We start from the raw sequence: 13,025 nt of genomic DNA on the forward strand, positions 1-13,025 counted from the left end.
CTGAAGATTATTATGTATCCTTTTTGAACTCCATCACTTTTCGATGCAACGGGTCATTCCGAGATCGGGTGTTTGGGGATGTGACACTCGGACAAACAACTTTCGAGTTAAACCTACGAATACTTAAAAAGTCGTAGAACATGCGAATATTTCTCGATGAACTGGGAGACTTACAGTTCCAATTCTTAGTTAATTTTGACGCATATTCCTTCGCTGATTTTTACTGCATGCAACGTTTAATGCATGTAAACTGAAGTATGTTTGCGCGGTTTTTTACGTAATGTCGCATTATTAAAAAATGATGTAATCATCCGTGTTATTTCTGAAAACGGACGTTAAAAAACCTAAGTAAATTTTTTTCCATATAAAACAATGATCTACATTATGACTCGTGTAGTCATGAATCATCGAAAAACACGAAGTTTTTTTTGCATCTTTTTTGTTAATAACGCAGTTTTTTTACGTCGTTGTTTTAAATAAAGCGTTTGTTAGCGTCGTTTTTTGAAATAACGCGTTTTTTCGACCGACGTAAAAAAAACCTTCGTGTACTTAGTATTGTTTTCGGCTGCATCACTCCTCTGTTGCTCTGACAAAATGGCCATCGTGTTATTTAATTAACATCTACACAAATAACACTGAAACAACTATTTCACGCCACATTACTCGGTTCGTGGCCGCATCTCTCTCGGTTCTGCTTCACGGTCGCCAAGTAGCAGCGCACTCAATCCGCTCGACTAGCTCGCTTCGCTCCACACCATCTTGTACCAACCGGATTTGAAGCATTATCTTTGCAGGGTTGCTGTCCGGAATTATTGCAACATGCCCTGCCCATCGAATCCTTACAGCTTTATCTACCTTCTGGATACTGGGTTCGCCGTAGAGTTGGGCGAGCTCGTGGTTCATCCTTCGCCGCCACACACCGTTTTCCTCAGTCTTCAAAAAATCCCTTTCCAAGAGCTGCTGAGATTTAAAATCACCAGAGCAAGATTTGTTTCGCGCGCATTTCTGGTTCAAATCCAGGCATGCAATGAATCATGCCACGTGTATGGGAGGATTGAATCTCAGGATTCAATCCTTGATCAATTGTTTGATGGTAAAATAAATTGAGTCGGCATTGATATTTCTGGCAATGTTAACTGAAAATTCCTGTCAGACAGGACGTTTGGGATGAGTCAATTTTTGACAGCCTTCTGACCTACACATATGTACTTTAGAGACTTCCCATTTAGACGGGATCCCTTGCTTTTAATCAGAGAATATGAATAAAATGCTATCAGAATTTTAGAATTGACTTCTGCAAGAGCATATCTTATTACCAATCATAGTGCTGTGAAGGTCAAACATTTGAATTAATACACTTTACCAAGGGTGGTAATGACCGCCAGTAGGGCCAACTAGTAGGGTGGTTTGATACAACCAAGGTATCTATAAGGGAGGTAATGTAATGTGCCAAATTGCTGAATCCGCCATATTGCAAAAGCATTGGACACCTGGCCACTTTGTTTTCATTGAATAAGCCAGCATGCCATGAAATCACACCAACTTTTTTCTCTCTCCAGTTTGTCTTGTTTAGTGCGCATACCAGGTTATCGACATGGATGGAGACACCATCTTCTATGATGACAGAGGCCTCGATTGGTTTGTCAGATGGATCGGGCCCAGGACATCATGGCTACATCATGAGACGACCTTGAAAAACAACCCTGAAATCGTGCCTCAGGCTTTCTAGTACCATATCGTTATCTCATTAGATTCCGACCCCTTATAGTTTTGGATGAACACAAAACACAAACACTTTATTTTTTATTAAACTCCTTTTCACTTCCATTTTTTATTCATTTTCAACGACATCCATCACTGACATAATCATTTTCTACACTAAAAAAAACACATTTCCTGCGTCGTTCGTCCTGCTCTTCTAATGGCTCTTCACCCGTTTTTTTTTTTTTCTTTCACCTACGAAGCAATAGATGCTGTTCGTTCAGGGTCCATTGATGGTGATTCCCGGAAGCCGATAATAAAAGCCCTACAATGGATAATATAGCAAAAGCAAGAGTATGTAACACAAATCATTTGCAATAAAGTGAATGTTAATCTCAACACCTGAATGGCGTATTTCCCCCGAATAACGAACATCCGTGTACGGAATCTTCCAGAGTACTTTAAACAATGTATTAGAACCTGTTCAGCAATGACTGCTATCAATAGGTGTTCATTCGCGGCAAATTAGTATCCCCAATCCAACAACCACACTACGGTGTTTAGTGTTCGCAGCCATTTTCCATTAATCGGGACAAAACGATGGCATCTGGAATAAAAACGTCTTTTCAAGAAACAAAAATAATTCATCCCACTTACCTTATACGCAATAATTTTCAAAAACATAAAAATCTCTATGCATACGTTGGAAACTCTTGGAGGGCAAAATACACAAACATATCGACCAGCCCACTGACTCGCCAACTGTCACTCTTTACCCCCTCTCGGTTAACCACTCCCTGCTTCCAGTGACTGCTTAGATTGCTGTACCTGTACTTTTAATTACCTTGGATACAACTCTTGGACGCTTCAGATGACCGATATAATCGTATTACTTTCCTTACTACTGTGTCCCTCGATCCATAGGTTTGGTTCTTCCCAATCCCCATTTAAACGTCTAATATTCATATTGGACACGAGGAACATTTTGTACTATTTCATTCGGGGAGAATGCTGTATTCTTATATTCAATTGATCTCCAGTGCGCTTCAATGATTCAATCCTGAGATTGAATTCTGGCACAAATCCCGCACACTGAGATTGAAAAAATCAGGATTCAAAACGATCCCGCTCATTGAGCTGAATTCAAAGCATGCTTCTCTAAATCTTGGAGCAGAAGAATGATCTTAGAAGACTGGTTTTCCTGCATATGCGGTCTTATGAGCGTTTTGTTCATGGTATTTTTGGTGCGGGTGTGAATCTTTTCTGACTGTAGCTTCTTGTGGAGGCCGTAGTAGGCCGACTTCCACTGATGACACTGCTCTATATTTCTCGGCTAACGTTATTGTCAGCCGTCAGTAAGGATTCAAGGTAGACGAACTTGTCGACCACCTCCAACTTTTGCTCCCTCACGATTCAGGCAGGTGAACAGGTCTGTCATCTTTTCAAATATTCGGCCGACAATGTCCATATCATCAACTAAGCGAACAAATTGACTGGATTTCGTGAAAATCGTACCCTGGCTCTTCGTATAACACCTTCTAGATTCCATCACCTTGTCGTAATCCCTGGCGGGATTTAAACAAGCTGGAATTTTCGCCTGAAAACTTCGCACAATTTTGCACACCTTTGTTGCTCTTATCAGTCTTGTGAGCTTCCCGGAAAAGCTCTTCCATGATTTTCCATAGCTCTACGCCTACTATCGTATGCCACCTTGAAATCGATTAGCAGGTGATGCGTTAGGACCTGGTATTCCCGACATTTTTGGATGATTTTCCGCGCAGTAAAGATCTGGTCTGTTATCAATCGGCCGTCAACGAAGCCGGCTTGATAACTCCTCTCAAACTCGTTTATTACGGGAGACAGACGACGGAAGTTGCTGGGATAGCACTTTATAGGCTGCATTTAGAATGGTAATCACTCGGAAGTTCTCGCAATCTGTGAAACCATCTTTACCAGCAGCTTTATTGTTCTTGAGCTGGTAAATGGCATCCTTAACCTCCTTTAAAGTGTGTCATTCAGCTGTTCGTCGAAGTGCTGCTACTACCTTTCGATCACCTCACGTTCGTCCGTCAAGATGTTATCATAATTATACATGCACATTTCGGCGTTACGGGATGTGTTGAGCTTCTGATAGAACTTACGTGATTCTTCCCAGTAAACACATCATCGTATATGATGGTATATAAGAGTACAAATGTGGAGGCGATATACGTACATATTGCATGCAGCCTTATGGTGCATGTACGTACATCGCCTCCACATTTATACTCTTATGCGCTATCGTATACGAGTTTGTGTTTACTCTGTTGAGCACGACACAGCTGCTCCACTCCGTATGCTTAAGGCGGCGTTCTTTTCTCCCGAAAGAGACGGGTCTACTGTTGCCGTTTTCATCTTGCAAAAAAAAATCGAACTCCATAACAGAAAGGAATAGTGAGTTCCTTCACTCATCACATAACTCAATGGTTCATAGGTCATTTGGGCTTAAAATTGAACGGGCTACAATTTTGCCAAAGCACGTATACCATATTTTTTCACAAATTATAAAGTTGGCTATTTCATGCCTATAAAATATGGACCACTCTTATTCTAAATAACACAAAACAAAGGGCCTTATTTATACAAACAACTTTCTTTTGTCTTAATTTTCATTCTAAACCTCAAATGCATGCTTCCGCGTATATCTGCATTCTGAGCCACAGTGCAATGGTACTCCATCCCAATCGTCAGTGTGTTGAATGAAAAGCATTCCTAAATAATACCGCACTTTTGGAATATTACTGGCGGCACCCTATGGTTAAGAAATTTCCCGATGATCAAAGCTGACAGCTACTTCTAACCCCAATCAAACCATTCATCACGGAAGAAACAAAAAAAAATCGTAATCGAAAGTGAAAAGCAATTGTAATCCTCTAGGATTGCTCCCCCCGTTTTACGGGTTCCCTGCTATTTGGTGCAACATCAGTATTACTCACCAATCCTGTACGACTGATACCGAAAAACGAAACAGCCAAACGAGAACGGTGGGGCGTGTTGTTATGTGTTCAGACAAATCGTAAAATCAGACGGGTGTTTTTCTGTTTGGATTACGTTTCATGCTCTTTTCACCCTGCTAGAATACCTACAGCATGAGATGAATTGAATCAATGCATATCCATATCTACGAGGGGATGGAGCCGCATGAAATGATACACCAAAGTTCAAACACTTTTGAATGGGTTTCTTGTAGAGCAAATAAATGATTCAATGAGCACTACTGTGCACATGTGGTTATCGGATTTGTGAATTCAAAACTTGCACGTATTGTAGAAGAAGCCACATATTATAATTTGGTTATGTGCAATTATGTGTACATCAATACTAATTAAAGAAAATGAACAAACTTTTTTTGCGTTTTGAGTTTGATATATATATTCCTGTTACTTTTTTAAACATGCAGGCACAAATATTTTTGTTTCATTTTTCATTAGACTCACATTTTTGTTTTGCGTAGTAGTAGATAGCATTTTTTTATAATTTCAAATTCATATTAATTCTAATTTTGTAATAAATATAATTATCTCATATTTCCTGGTTGCACGAAATGCTTTGAAACAATTCACTATGACAACTGAACACTTAAGTGTTTCTATGAAAAACCTTTTTACTCTTTTTTATAGCAAAAAGACATGCGAGGGGTCCACCAATATAAACACTTATGTTATGTATGATTAATAAACTTGAGCCTTGCATAAGTACACTGCATTTCAAGTTGATGTCCTTATGCATAATTTTTGCAAATTTCTAGATCCATAAAATACCCCTTGTTCATTTTTTTATTGCCTGAATTCCCACTCAGTACATCATCCAAGGAAATGTATCCACTCTGTGGTTGCTTCTGTTGGCTTTGTTTGGACATTCACAAACGCAAGATGAACTACCCTTAGAAGTACACAAAAAGGGCAAGCAGACGAGCTCTTAGGGAGAAGTGGAGAAAGATTTATAAACAGGAAAATTGCGCTTTTGACTCTGAAGCGCCATAAAGGAGATAAGCACGTGGGACATTTCGGAACGAAGGGCGAAAAAATGAATAACCATTGATGCATGGTTTTGCTCCGTTTTCCACCATCAACTTGTATGCTTGAAAGAAGCATGTGGGCATTTTATGGAAGCATAAGCAGGGCTCATAATGTGCGAATTACATTTTGTATATATTTGGCCTATTGGTCTGTTGACTCACTTACAGAGTAAAGTGCCATGAAGTATCTAAGTGTAGGATTATTCCACCAGCTAACGGAAAACGTTTCTTCTACATGAAGGTAGAAATGTTGATTCGTCTGCCTAATGGGGTGGAAGAAAATTACTATTATGTTTCAATTACAAAAGCACTTCCATGCTATTTACCTCAAAAGAAGTCTATTAACGTTTTTATTCGACATTCAGCTCTTCATTCACCCCACATTCCCAAACCTTCTTCTAAGTTGATTGTTTTAGGAGTTTAAAATACGTATGACTCATTTCGCGCTAAATCGTATTCGAATCTTGCATCGCCCCTTTTGATTCCAGTGTAACTTTTATGGAAGTGTAGAGCTTGACCGTCTCGTAAAACCGTTGCAGGCCTTAGAGTACGTTCCAAATCCATCGCCTGGTTGTTCCAACTAGGCGGGAGTAGGTTCAGATGCCATTACCTGACTTGCACCGATCCGGCTCTGAACATATTACCTCATGAATAGACTGGCCCTAAAACAAAAATGTTGTAAACCTCAACGGGGCACCCCCTAGATATAAACTTTAAGGTAAGAAGAAATCTCTCAAAAAATTTCAACTCGATTGGTTGCTCCACCAGCTGGCGCATCCAATTTGTAGTTTGTATGGGATATTCATTTCAAATATATAGAGAATTGACCCAATTCACAGTGGGACGGATTGGGGTTTTAGGAGGAAAGATGGAACTCACGCCTTCAATTGCGATTTTACGTAGAAATGATGTTCTACAAAGTTGTTCCTATTATAAAGACAATTTTTTTGGTCGGAACGTAAATTAGGGTGGCCCTTTGTAAAAAAGTTAACCATCAAAACTTTTTTATTTTAAGGAATATTGATATAGTTTGTTCTACAAAGTTGAAGATCGTAATTTCAAGCTGATTTGACTGAAAAAGTTTTTTCCTAGCTCAAAAATTGACCGTTTTAGAGCATTTTTCGCTATTGATGTAGGGTGGCCCATCAAAAATAGGTTTTTGTGTTTTATTTTTTTTTATTTCAGATTTCTCAGCCAAGTTGTTTCCCCTTTATCTTAAAAGCCGATTGAAACGCATATTTTGAGGCCTGTACAATTTTTACGGTGAATAGTTATAAACATTTTTTATGAAAAACAACGTTTTTTACATGTAGATGTAGCTGAGGCAAACCAAAGATTTTTTTTTTGCATGACAATAATTGTCTTTCGGCTGTAAATTTGAATTCAAACTATTATGTTTCATATTCTTATATACGTACTTCTAAATAGAATCAAAGGAGTTCAGCAATAAAAATAAGGAGATAAGTCTTTTGTAAATATCCTCTAAATTTACCGCCCGGTTGAATATCCTGACATGGCTCCTCCAAAACTTCCGAACATTTCTTTTTGGGGATTTGTTTGTTATTAAAAAGTCGTCAACTTTTCATCAGTTAAAAATTGTATAATTTTTTTTTTTGGTTTGCGCCCCCACTGGAACAGATCATAATTCTCAGGTTATTGTTTTAACAGCACTTTTACAATTTTAAACTGAGAGCTTTTTTGCCATATTTTTCATTTTGCATTCGTATATCGTGTATAAGTATAAATGATACCATATCACAATGGTCGGAAAAAAGTGAAGTTTGGCCAAAACTATTTTTATCGCCTTAATCGATGAAATATGTAATCTGAATATGTTATTTGGCGTTTTTGTTGTTTCAGAAGGTGTTATTCACAAATTACGTAACTTTAAAAATGAAGATTTTTTAAAATTAAAATTGTTATTAAACTGGGCTGAAAGTACAAATTTTGTTTATATTTGATCGAGTTTGATTAAAATGTGTATGAATAGTGGTTAAATATATTTTAAATAATCTTTGTATGAAAAATATCGTCAAAATATATGTAAAATATTGAATTATTCAAATGGCTCTAACTTGCAAATCAGCAAATTTCTGCAAAAATTTTAAAGGTTTTTTGTAAGCTCTAAGGATGCTTTTTGATGTGCAATATTCGAAATGGCGGCGACATGACGCGACAAGAGTTGTTTTTCATGTTCAAAATCATCAAAATTACTAAAGTGTAATATTGAAAAGTATTAAAACTTCAAACAAATATTTTTTTCCATCCTCATGCTCGATAAAAGTGTTGAACCATTAGCTTTCAGATAGTGGGTAACTTTGGGGAAATATTGCATTCCGAAATTATAAATTTTGTGCTTTATTTTATTGTTATATTTTTTAATTTTTTGACTTCAGCCGGTTTGCCGTCATAAAAGTCATAGAAATTTAAATTTTAGTTTAATTTCAATAAAGGATCATAATAATATAACACATGAGGTATATTTTAAAATTAAAAAAATCATAAAAATCTCAAAAAAGTTTTTGGTAGTTTTGGCCGCCCCTTCATATGGAGCCCGACCATTGTGCATATGTCCAAGGAAGTAAATGAAATTTTCATCACGAAAAGACTCTTGTATATCTTTGTTTCCATTAGCTTTATGTTTTATGTTTTCGTTTCAATTAGCTCTAAAAGGGATGGAAAGACAGTTTTGCTGAGAAACTTTAAAATTTCAATTTAATAATAAAAATAAAACACCAAAACCAATTTTTGATGGGCCACCCTACATCAATAGCGAAAAATATTCTAAAACGGTCAATTTTTTGAGCTAGGAAAAAACTTTTTTAGTCAAATCAGCTTGAAATTTTCCGATCTTCAACTTTGTAGAACAAACTATATCAATATTCCTTGAAATAAAAAAGTTTTGATGGTTATCTTTTTTTTACAAAGGGTCACCCTAATTTACATTCCGACCAAAAAAATTGTTTTTATAATAGGAACAATTTTGTAGAACATCATTTCTACGTAAAATCGCAATTGAAGGCGTGAGTTCCATCTGTCCTCCTAAAACCTCAATCCGCAATGTCACTGTTCCGTTCCGTATACTAGTTGGTCGCGTTCTATTGAGCCCAGAATGACAAATACACTAGTTGATACCCTAATGAACATAATTGCAGAAGGTTGTATCTGAATTTAAGCTCGTTTTCATTAACTTTTCAGTTAGGGTAAAATCACCGGTTTTGGCCAGCCTAAGAGAAAATGTCAATAAAAATTAAATGGGAAGCCGTATTTACACCACAAATATGTCAAATGCATGCTTTCAATCCATGTTATGTGTGTAAAATATCAAAACTGAGCTTAAACCATTTTTTTGCTTTGAAAATCCCGTTGGTCAATATAGGCCAATGGAACCAGTTTCGGCCAGAGATTTAACTTCGGTTCCTAAATTGGCCAATTGCATTGATTTCTCATGAGAGTGGCGAAATTAGGAGTGCCCTAGCCAAATTTGGTGTACGGGAGTTAAAATTTTAAGGAAAATCAATTGATTTTCTTATGTTTCGAATAAATTTGAACGAGTAAATGAAGGTAGCTGTATCATATGAATGTGATCTACTGAACACAAAAGGTTTCATGCTGATTGGCAATGTAAAACGGTGTATAATCTACTATGACTACAACTGGTGTATGGCTAAAACCGGTGCTTCTACCCTAGTGAAAATTAGGCTGAATCAGCCTCCCGTACAATCACATATATGCATGCGCCTTTTGCAGCAGCTCGCCCAGCGTCATAGGTGGCTATGATGCGCTTAGTGGCTATGTTGAAGAAATACAAAACAGTATATCATGAGGTTAGCAAATCTACTTCAAATAGTTAAAACACCAACTTTATCAATTTTAATAATGATACAATCTTCTACAATATTGTTCACTATGGTATCAAGTAGTTTTTTGACATTCTGGGTGCAATTGAACGCGATCAGCGATTTTCCTGAACCAAACAGTAAATAAAGTGCCGAAACCCATATGTGCTGGAGCTGGAAATCCCATATTAATTTCAATTCAAATGTGCCAGCTCATGGAACGACTAAATGAGCTGAAACTTTCAGGAATGCTTCTTCTAAATCTAAGGAACAATCCTGGAGGGTGCCCCGTGGAATTAAACAACTTTAATTTTCTCCCATACTAAGCTGGGCCAGTCTACTCATGAAGGACAATGTCAACTCTAGCATGCTCTTCCTACTTGCATAGATAACCATGGGATCACCAAGGCGACTATTCCAGCGGAGATGCATAGCGGCTCTCAGGGTGACCCATAAGAGATGATCCGTCAAAACAAACAACTCGTGGAATGTGAAGGAGAGGCTTCCGGATCCATCATTAACCGGCTAAGGTTCCCGCCAAGAAAGGAGGCGATCAACATCAACCTAAGGGAGAAAAGTGTGGGCAAAAGCCTAGACACTGTGATGACGGCAGGCACTTGCCGCTTCAGTGCAACATGTGAGGTGATCGATGGCCCGGGATTAATCGAGGCCGTAATAGGGAGTATCTCCCTGAAATGAATGTAACTGCTGAGCAACTCGATGTCATCATCGGGTTTGCTAGGAGCAAAAGCAACATCAGCAAAGACTTGAAAATAAGTCTACTGAAATTGCGACAATCAGTCCTAGCTGCAAAGCAGGACTACGAGAAAGCCAAGGAACAAATTGGCAAGATAGAAGGCAAAAGAGACACTAAGTCGTGCCAAACCAAAGTGTTTTCCTTCACAGGCAACGCGAATATATCTGATGATAGTCTTCGATACGCTATGCGAAAGAGAGAACCTTTCGAGGATGAATTCGTTTGCGAAACGATGTATGGTTGCTAAGGGAAAAGTGATCTACGCAGCCGCCCTCCAGAGCGGAGAAGCTGGCACGAGTCAAGCTCCGCGATTAAGAGGACATGACAACAGTGGAGAGGCCAACACTAATCCAAGAAACCAAGAAAAAAGAGCCACGGGATAGGAACCAGGCAGTGCAGCCACAGGAACCACGGGCGCAAGGCAACAGCAACCCGTGGATACGAATCGGAAAAAAAAGAAAGAAAGGAGAACACCTAAAACGGTTTATGCCAGCAAAATCAAATGGACCATAGATTCGAACGAATAGGATTCGATTGAAAGTTGGATCCGCCGTAAACAAGAATGAGGGTGATTATCGCCATTGGGCGCAGACGCGCGGAGCATAAGGCGGACTAGGATTGGTGACATGATCCTAGTTTTAAGGTGAAGATGAATCGAAGCCAAATTTCCAAGAGCACGGATCTGGAGAACCAAACATCTGTTTAAGCTGAAAACTTAATCGATTGGTCACCAGCTGGTGGTAACCAATCGATTAGGTTTTCAGCTCAAACGGATGTTTGGTTCTCCAGATCCGTGCTCTTGAATATTTGAGCTTTGGCTTCGATTCATCTTCACTTTTTAACGAAGGACGCCAAGCAAAAGGGTGCAGTCTATAAGCAACTGGCACAAGAAGTACTTGACGACGAGGTTGAAGTAAGATACCTGACTGCAGAAGCGACTCTCCAGTGTAAAAATCTGGATGAGGTCACCGATGCAGCGGAGGTCTCCGCTGCCCTCAAAGAGTAGTGTGACATCGACGTAAGGCCATCCACCTTAAAAAGGGCCCAAAGAGCACCCAGGTGGCGGCTATCAGGCTGTCGGTGGCAGAGGCTAACAAAGTGAAGAAATTGGCCATACTCAAGGTAGGCTGGTCGGTTTGCCAATTGAGCATACAACAACCTCCTGAAATTTGCTTCAAGTGTTTTGAGAAGGGCCATTAGTCGTGGAATTGCAATGCAAAAATCAACGGCGTACTCTATTACAGTTGTTACGCGCCCCCCAAGGTGGTCAATTGAGGAATTTTCCCACATGGCCGACAGGATGATAGCCGAATAAGCTAATTGGCAGCCATTAGTCATAGCCAGTGCTGGGAATGGTAATAGTAATAGGCTTGAATTTCGAGAAAGTCACGTGGCTCTCTGACTACAGTAGTTCAAAAACGTTGAATCTCATCAAGTAGCCTATGTTGGGTGCATGAATTTTCTAAATCGTTAGTGTCATTGAAGGCTCTAAATGCGGGAAATAGAACATTTTTCTACAGTAATTTTGGGTTGCCCTTAGCAACGGGTGTTTTGCAATTTTCAAGGCTTTTTGCCTACAGCAGCGAAGGGCGTGAGTTTCACTGGCTTCGCTGACTGTGATTGGCTTTGTTTGGCTACTGTAGAGTGAATTTCAGATTTTTTTCTATCCCTGATCCAAACAGCTAAAACGGAAGTTACACAGTTAAATTTAAACCACTGTGATGCAGCCCAGCAGCTACTTTGGCAGTCAGTCCCGTAAACCAACACTGACGTGGTGTTACTTTCGGGCCCTTACCGCATACCATCCAACAACGGGAACTGGATGGCAGGTGAGTCTCAACAGCTAGCAGCTATAGGGACGACAGGACGATACGCAATCCAAGAAGTAGTCTCTATCTCAAATGACGGCTTTGCGATAGAAAAAATCAACGGCGTGTTCTATTGCAGTTGTTACGCGCCTCCAAAGTGGTCGATTGAGGAATTTTTCCACATGGTCGACAGGATGATAGCCGAACTAGCTAATCGGCAGCCAGTAATGATAGCTGGTGACTTTAATGCATGGGCAATGGAGTTGGGTAGCCGCTGTACCAACCAAACAGGCCAGCTATTGTTGGAATCCCTGGCCGCATTAAATGTAGGGTTGACAAATGTGGGTACAGTGGGTACGCAGAAATGGTGCAGAATTGACTATCGACATGACGTTTTGTAGTCTTAACCTTTAAGGTACCATGAACTGGCGCGTTGGTGACGGTTATACTCATAGTGATCATCAATTGATTCTTCATAGTATAATATCAGGCGGGCGGAGTTCAGCGCAATGTACAAGTCTGAGGTTGGAAAACAGTGCTCTTTGACACTGAAGTATTCACCGAAGCCCTGAGGCGCGAAAGGAACACTCTGGACCTAAACGGTGAAGAGCAAGTTGCTGTGACATCACGGGTGAGTGATGCTTCCATGCCGAGAAAAGCCCCTCCTAGAGAGAACAGGCCGCCGGTGTACAGGTGGTGCGAATCAATTGCAAATCTTCGAGCAAGACAAAGAATGCAATGCGCACGCACAGAAGCACAAAGCGAAGAACGCGGTGCAGCATTCAGATAGGCAAAGGTGGCTCTCAAGAAGGATATCAAGAGTCGAAAACGTGGATGCTTTGATAGTCTATGCCAGAGTGCCA

The 13,025-nt window shown here is 39.6% G+C and overlaps 1 long non-coding RNA gene across 1 annotated transcript; it reads right to left on the minus strand.

Annotated features, from left to right (window-relative positions):
- Positions 1–1,795: 1,795 nt before the first annotated feature.
- On the minus strand, positions 1,796–2,276 carry LOC110680230. The gene is made up of 2 exons (XR_002502797.1): positions 2,104–2,276; positions 1,796–2,026 (listed from the first exon to the last, which is right to left on the minus strand). It is a non-coding gene; the product is annotated as an uncharacterized LOC110680230 (long non-coding RNA).
- Between the last annotated feature and the right edge of the window lie 10,749 nt (positions 2,277–13,025).

Source organism: Aedes aegypti, unplaced genomic scaffold (genome assembly GCF_002204515.2).
Source record: "Aedes aegypti strain LVP_AGWG unplaced genomic scaffold, AaegL5.0 Primary Assembly AGWG_AaegL5_hic_scaff_1082_PBJ_arrow, whole genome shotgun sequence".
In the NCBI taxonomy this organism is placed as follows: Eukaryota; Metazoa; Arthropoda; class Insecta; order Diptera; family Culicidae; genus Aedes; species Aedes aegypti.